Below are 8,113 nucleotides of genomic sequence, written 5' to 3'. Positions count from 1 at the left end.
TCGGCATGAGTCGAACCTGCGCGGGCAGAGCCTCAAAAAACTCAAACCTATAGCTCCACCAATCGGCCACGACAACTCTAATGTTCCATTCTAGAAGCACCTCGCGTGATTTTAATTAGTTAATTAAATTTGTATTTAAAATAAAATAATGCGTTGTCGGCAGGATTCGAACCTGACAACTGTTATGTTGGATTCTCGGAGCAGCTAGCGTGATTTAAATTAATTTTATAACAAAACTGAAATAAAAATGCGTTATCGGCTGGACTCGAACCTTCGCGGGCAGAGCCTAAAAGAAATCAAGTCTAAAATAAGTTTTTTTCCCCGAGCAGCTAGCGCGATTTTAATTAATTATTTAAATTTGAACTAAAACTAAATAAAAAAATTCGTTGTCGGCAGGATTCGAATATGTGCGGACAGCGCCTAAAAGATTGTAAGTCTATGGCCTCGGCCACGACAACTTTTTTGTTTACTTTTCAAGGCAACTTTAATTTCTAAAATTGTATTTATTTAATTTAATTTTTAATTAAAAAATGCAAAAAAAATGCGTTTTCGGCAGGATTCGAACTTGTGCCTGCAGTGCTGATTAGTTTCCTTTTTTATAGCCTTAACCAATCGGTCACGGCAACTCTTGCTTTTCCTTCTTGAGGCAGCTAGCGTGATTTTATTCAATTATTTAAATGCTCGTCCCATGGCATTGTAATTTTTTCATGGTTTTGGGGTTTTAATTATTTTTATTGGTTAAGTGTAGATTTTTGTCCCAATAAGCTAGGTATTTACAGTAATATGTGTAGATATGCTAAGTGCAGTTTCTTTACAGTTATAATTGCTGTTATTCTTTTGACCGTTTCTAACAACCAACTTTGTTCCTATTTGAATAAGGTATATATGCTATTTGTATAATTTTTAAAAACAGAATTTTATAAAATTTTGCTGAACAAATTGTCAAATTTTAATCAAACGAATGTTAAATTTTAACATTTTTTATCGAATTTTAATCAAACCAATCTTATTTGTGGACTAACAATTAATAAAGTTAAAAGAAAAAAGGCATATTGTTCGTATTTTTAATTTTTTAAACGTAAGCCGATAGATATTCTTTATTACAACTCAAGTTGTAGGATCACGTCTGTAAAACTACATATATGTTTAATAAATAAGCAAAAGTGATAAAAATTCGAATTGCTGGTTGTGGGTAAATGGCCAGCTGCAAATATTTGTTGCAACTTTTACGTTAATTTACTTTTGTTAATAAAATGATTTAAAATAATTTTTGTCGCAATTACAAAAATAATTATGGTTACTAAATTAAAGACTGTTATTGCATTTCATTAAAGAAAAGAATTACTTGCCCATTTAAAATTTATTTTATTGCTGTAACAGGTTTTGCAATATAATAACAGTTTTATATATCTAATCGTGTTATTTAAATAAAATGCATGTTAAAGGCAATACAAAATGACATTTCCTACTTTAAAACGAACCACCCCAAAAAAGTTTAGAATACCCGAGGAAATAGTAGGACGCGAAGTACGCACAAAGTTCGCTACGCAAACACCTTGTTTAAACCAACCAAAAAAAATTGACTTAAAATCAAAGTTTCGAAAGACAATAAGGCATAAGGCTGCCAATCACAATTGGTGGCTTACTTAAGATTTATGTTTATTAGCATCTTAACAATGCTTTCGCACTTACTGGGTTGGCCGAGTGGTTAAGGCGTTGGACTTAAGTTCCAATGGACGAATGTCCGCGTGGGTTCGAACCCCACACCCAGTAATATCATTTTAACTTGATTTATTTTAAAAAAAATGACATTTGGTTCAAAACCGTTTAAACCTTTTTTTTATAAAAAAAACTTACACAGTAAATTAAAATATAACCTTTATAATAACTAGACTAAATTTCAGCAAACAAACACGCATCGATGTCGTATAATATAATCAAACTAAATTTAAAAGCAAAATATTTATCTTATTTTTTATTAATCAAGCAAATATTTAAGCATAATTGACAATAAAATACCTAATTTTATACCCAAAGTAAAAATCATGAACCTTTACCACTTTAAGTAAAATGTTTTTGATATTTTGAGCATTTGCTTGAACAAATAAACGCTGTAAAAGACTCTTGTAGGGAGTGAGGTCAAGAAAATTTTAATCCTAAAAAGTATCGACTGAAACTGTGCTCCTTGGTCTGGTGACAATGTTGACGGTAATAAATCTTGCTAGTAAGCATTTGCAAGTTTTATTGCAAAGCGTTGCAAAACCGATTAACGCTACCACTATTCAGACTTTGCAATATAAGGATGTTTATTCTAGGCACCTCCTTGTTTGTTATCACAAAACCAATCACTTACCGAATTGGAAAATTGGCTTCTTATGTTCTATCCGAGAATATCCCTAGTTAAAAATTATTTTCAGAAAAAGAATACTTACCTTTTGTGTATGAAAATTAAATTTGTTGTTTAAAAACTACATCTTGACTTATTCAGCTTCTCATTTTTTAAGTTTTTTTACAATTAAACAACAACTAGAAATATAAGACGTCTTATAATACACATGGCTTTGTTTCGCTGCGATGCAATTTTATCGTTATTAATCGTGTTTTTAAAGAACAAAGCAAACTTATTAACCCAACGAGTATGTTTTACGATTTTGTACAGTATGCAATAAAACCGCTTCAAATAGCGTATAAAAAAATTACATACATTTCCTACTCTTTATTGCCACTTTTTTATTATTCACGAAGCCCAATCACTACTTTAACCTAATCCAATTGTTTATTTTTGTTTTATTAATTGTAAAATGATTTAAAAAAAATTAGGCAAGGGTCACCCTTTCCTATGCAAAAAGGTACAAATGTTTTGCCCTTTTATTCAACGTCACAATGCCATTGTGAAATGAAACCGACTTTATCAATTACATCGTGTGATTCAATTAGCAACCGTAACTCTGTGTGTGATGAAAAGTGAACAAATAAATATGTCTTAAGCATAAATAAGTATTTCACGTACTTAAAGTAGGAAAAATTTTGCTAAATAAAATACGAGCGCGCCAGGACTCGAACCTGGAATCTTCTGCTCCGTAGGCAGACGCGTTATCCATTGCGTCACGCACCCGCACTGTCAAATTTGATAAATAATGTTTTGTTAATTAAAACTTTAAAAATGTTAAGTCTGTCCAAACAAAAAACGAAATAATGGGCATGCTTCCCCAGAAACTTTTTGAATTTATTTGCTGTAAACACGCTATTTTTAGATTTAATAGTTAATTGTTTAAAATAAAGGCCCTTTCACACGGCGTACGCAAAATTTATTTATTATTGTCTATTTCCTATATAATTTAAAACGTATTTTGTATATTTCAAATTCTCATTTTAATAGAGCTTGAATTGACACAATAAAAAGCAAAGTAGCATAACAGATTTATTTTATTATAAGCGTCTATTAAGTTTAAAACTAAAAACTTTGGGGAAATAATGGTGCAAGTTATGTAACAACTGACAATAGATTTCAACGAAAAAATTTATAAACAATTTATTAATTTTCTTGTTCATCTTGTCAGCTCTTCTATAAAATAACACGATATATTATTAAGCATTGTAATTAAGACACCTCAGATTATAAAGTTTTTGTTGATAATCTATTTAACTTTTCTTTCGAATAAATATTCTTTTACCTCTACATACTTAAATCTCCACCACCCCCCTCCCTCCTCCTTTTCCTAGCCATCCTTTCTCTTCTCTATACAATCACAACATCACCCCATGTTTATGTTGTTGTCCTACTCTTATTGTTCAAGTTGTTGTCCTACTCTTATTGTTTAAGTTTGCAATAAAAATAGGCAACCTTACTTTTGTTAGTGTATTCCATCAACACAGTTTTAATATTAAACAGACAGACAGAAAAGTGTATTTAATGACTGTTGCACTTACCAAATGCTTCTGCAAAATGATGTCGAACTAAGCTATTAGCTGCAAATAACTAAAATATTCCTCGATTACAAAAGTTTAATTAACTTCTTGCATACCAAAATATGCACATCACAGAATGTCAGCGGTTCGATAAAGTTAGTTAGAATTTGCCCTTTTTTAACACTTTGTAGAAACTCTACAGGAAGCAAATAATAAAATTTTGCGCTTTTGTTGAAAAATATGGCAACTTTAATTTTATTTTTTTTGTTTCATTAATAATTTACTTAATTTTTTGATGTGTTTACATTTAAGTTACTTTTAATTACTTGCATTTATTTTCGTTATTTTAAACCCTGCGTCAGAATTACTGTGACAACCATTTAATAGGGCATTCTTTTTTTTAACAAAAAACCATAGCAGTTTTTTAAAGTCAAATGGTAAATTTATATTTTAAGTGCTATTTTTGCTTTTTTCTTTTAAAAAACACAGCTAAAATAAGTTTTTTTTTAAGATATTAGAAATTAAGTTGTCATTAAGGTTGATTGGTATGTAACTTATTTAAAATAAATTCACATAAACTTACTTTAATTTTAATAAAAAAAAAATTTGATGTTGATTTAATACGAAATTTTATGTGCTGACAAGCTTTGACTTTCTTTTTTCGATGTCAAAAGTATATCGAATGCTTTTAATTATAACTTGTTTATGAAATTTGCAGTTTATATTTAACATTTCTTGTCGCACAAAAATTTATCTGTTTTTTTTCTGGTATTGATTCATATTTTAATCTAGTCATTTACGCTTCATATTAAGTGCATATACTTAAATTAAACCTGGCAATTTAGTTTTACTAAACGGACGCCACCAAACAAACATGGATTTGGACTTCAAAGTAAATTTAGTGTTAATTTTTTTTAAATAGTCGGAATCTCATATTCTTGTACACAACCAATCATTAAGAACAATCAAAATTATTAAATTTGCTACTTGTGCAAAAACATTGCACAGAATATCAAAAAAAATAATAAAATTTAGTCGACTTTTTTTATATTCGCGAGTTAGAATTTGCATAAGCTGTTAATTACAGTCGGAAGATAAACAATAGCCTAATTTAACATAAACGTCATGATAGGTTTACAAATCTTCGTGGTGTTTAAAGTTTAACGTATTATTTTAAAGTAATCAGAAAAATTTTTTTTTAAAATAACAACCAACTTCATGATAGTAAAATAATATTAGGCGTTTCTGGAGATTGAACCCAGGATCTCCTGTTTACGAGACAGACGCTTTACCACTAAGCTATGAAGCCTTGGTGACTAAATAAATAAAATACTGATTCGATTCAAAAGTTTTTTTAAACAAGTTAAAATTTGTTATTACTAATTATGCAATCCTGTCTGGTAATGTTCAGGCAAGTGGTGGGCAATATAAGGGAGTTTTGAAAAAAACACAGACCTTTAAGATTTTTTCTGCAATTTAGTCCACCATCTAGCAAAAAAAGTAGTTTATCAACCTTTAAGATTAATGGAAAAATACAGATTCTTTAACTTCCATTAAATCAATCATCTGATTTTGGATTTATAAAATTATTTTTGTCTTTTAAAGATGTTTAAAAGAAGCTGGTAATGCACATGTTTACGTTTGTAAAACTGTTTTAATATATTTATATTGAAAAGGGTTTTTTTAAAACGCAATAATTGTGTCAAAGTAATTTTAAATTCATCATCACAACAAGCAAAAATACTTACAACTAGATTTATTTGATAAATAAAATAAGATTTAAAATAATTTCATCATTTTTGAAATAAATCTCTATTAATAAATAAAGATAATCATAAACATAAATTAATTATGATTATCAACTAAATTATTAAATCAAATTTTATGTATTTAATTATTAGATAAATGTTTATCATTATTATTTTCTTTTTAATTTAAAAGATTGCGGTTCGAGTCCACCTAGGGTCAAATATATAATCGCCTTTTTTACAATTTTGCTTTGCAAATTTGATAGAAATGTCGCAAATCAGTCGTTTCTGTGTCCCAATCATTGGCGCGTTTAGCTCTTTAACCGAAAAGTTGGAGGTTCGACCCCCCCCCCCCCCCCCCAAGAACGAAACTAGTTTTTTCTCATTTTTATTATTATAATTTTGCTTTGCAAATTTAATAGAAGTGTCGCGAATTAGTCGTATTTGTGTCGCAATAGATTGGCGCGTTTTGCTCTTAACCGCAAGGTTGAAGGTTCGGGCCCATTTATGAACGAAATATATAATTACATTTTAATTGTATTAATTTTGCTTTGCAAATTTAAACAAAGTGGGCGAAATAATTGTCTCTGTCGCGCAATCGGTTAGGGCGTTCAGCTGTTAGGAGAAAGTTTGAAGGTTTAAGTCCACCAAGGGCCAAATTTATTTTGTTACATTTTTTTATTATAATTTTGATCTCTAAATTTAGATCAAGTGTGCCAAAAAATGTCGTCTCTATGGCGCAATCACTTGCGAGTTCGTCTGTTAACCGAAAGGTCGGTTGTTCGAGTCCACCCAAGGTCAAATACATTTTGTTACATTTTTATTATTATAATTTTAATCTTTAGATTCAATTCAACTGTAGCAATGAATGTCGTCTCTGTGGCGCAATCGGTTAGCGCGTTCGGCTGTTAACCGAAAGGTTGGTGGTTCAAGCCCACCCAGGGACGATTTTTTGTTTGCTTCATTTTTATTACTATAATAATGTTTTGCAAATTTCATAAAAATGTCGCGAATCAGTTGTTGTTGTGTTGCAATCGTTGGCGCATTTGGCTATTAACTATTAACTTCCATTAAATCAATCATCTGATTTTGAATTTATAAAATTATTTCCGTTTTTTAAAGATGTTAAAAAAAAGCTGGTGCACATGTTAACGTTTGTAAAACTGTTTTAATATATTTATATTAAAAAGGGTGATATCCCATACAATTATTTTTTTTAAAGAACGCAATAATTGTGTCAAAGTAATTTGAAAATCATTATTACAACAAGCAAAAATACTTACAACTGGATTTATTTGATAAATAAAATACGATTTAAAATCATTTGATCATTTTTAAAATTAATTTCTATTAATAAATAAAGATAATCATAAACATAAATTAATTAAGATTATCAACTAAATTATTAAATCAAATTTTATGTATTTAATTATTAGATAAATGTTTATCATTATTTTCTTTTTAATTTAAAAGATTGCGGTTCGAGTCCACCCAGGGTCAAATATATAATCGTCTTCTTTTACAATTTTGCTTTGCAAATTTGATAGAAATGTCGCAAATCAGTCGTTTCTGTGTCGCAATCATTGGCGCGTTTAACTCTTTAACCGAAAAGTTGGAGGTAAACATGGATTTAGACATTACTTAATTTAGCGTTTAATTTTGAAAGAAATTAGACAGAATTTTATATTCTTGTAAACAACCGACAGCTAAGGGCAGTTATTAATCAATAAATTTACTACACTCCATTTTTAACAAAACTTATCTTGGAGACAATATTAAACATCGGTGGTAAAGTTTATGCTTGTCAAGCTTGGGATTTCTGGTTTTCACCCAGACGGTCCGTGTAGAAATAGTTTTTTTATTTTCGACGTGCGTTTTAATGTTATGATGCATAGATCGTTCAATTTGGGAGTTTTCAACAAGAATTTAAATATTAAAATACTTTACTTTATTTTAAATACATTTGTTTGTAACGACATGACTGATACATCGACTTTCTTTAAAGGCATTATGACATAGTGTTAAAGCGCCTGTCTAGTAAAAAGAAGGTCCTGGGGTCGATCCCCATTAGCGCCTAATCATTTACCGCACGATCAGTAAAAGTTTTATTATGAAGGTACTGTCCAACGATATCCACTGAACAACGTTACTTATTTTTTGTGGATAAACTCTTTGTTCCCTTTAAGGCAGCTAGCGTAATTTTAGTTAAAAAATTAGTAAAAAAAAATCCGTTGTCGACAGGATTCGAACCTTCGCGGGCAAAGCGCAAAAGATTTCAAGTCGATTGCCTTAACGACTCGGCCACGCCAATTCGTATGTTGGAATCTCGGAGCAGCCAGCGTGATTTAATCAAATTATTTAAAGTTGTATTAAAACATAAAATAAAGCGTTGTCGGCATGAGTCGAACCTGCGCGGGCAGAGCCTCAAAAAACTCAAACCTATAGCTCCACCAATC

General features: G+C 30.1%; 3 non-coding genes across 3 annotated transcripts; 2 read left to right on the top strand and 1 right to left on the bottom strand.

The window, feature by feature from the left end:
• The first annotated feature begins 1,690 nt into the window (after nucleotides 1-1,690).
• Nucleotides 1,691-1,773, top strand: Trnal-uaa (transfer RNA leucine (anticodon UAA)). Its single transcript has one exon. It is a non-coding gene; the product is annotated as a tRNA-Leu (tRNA).
• A 1,269-nt stretch (nucleotides 1,774-3,042) lies between these two features.
• On the bottom strand, nucleotides 3,043-3,115 carry Trnar-acg (transfer RNA arginine (anticodon ACG)). Its single transcript has one exon. It is a non-coding gene; the product is annotated as a tRNA-Arg (tRNA).
• A 3,415-nt stretch (nucleotides 3,116-6,530) lies between these two features.
• On the top strand, nucleotides 6,531-6,604 carry Trnan-guu (transfer RNA asparagine (anticodon GUU)). Its single transcript has one exon. It is a non-coding gene; the product is annotated as a tRNA-Asn (tRNA).
• The last annotated feature ends 1,509 nt before the right edge of the window (nucleotides 6,605-8,113 follow it).

This window comes from Corella eumyota, chromosome 7, assembly GCF_963082875.1.
Source record: "Corella eumyota chromosome 7, kaCorEumy4.1, whole genome shotgun sequence".
Lineage (NCBI taxonomy): Eukaryota > Metazoa > Chordata > Ascidiacea > Phlebobranchia > Corellidae > Corella > Corella eumyota.
This window is presented reverse-complemented; position numbering and strand designations above follow the sequence as displayed.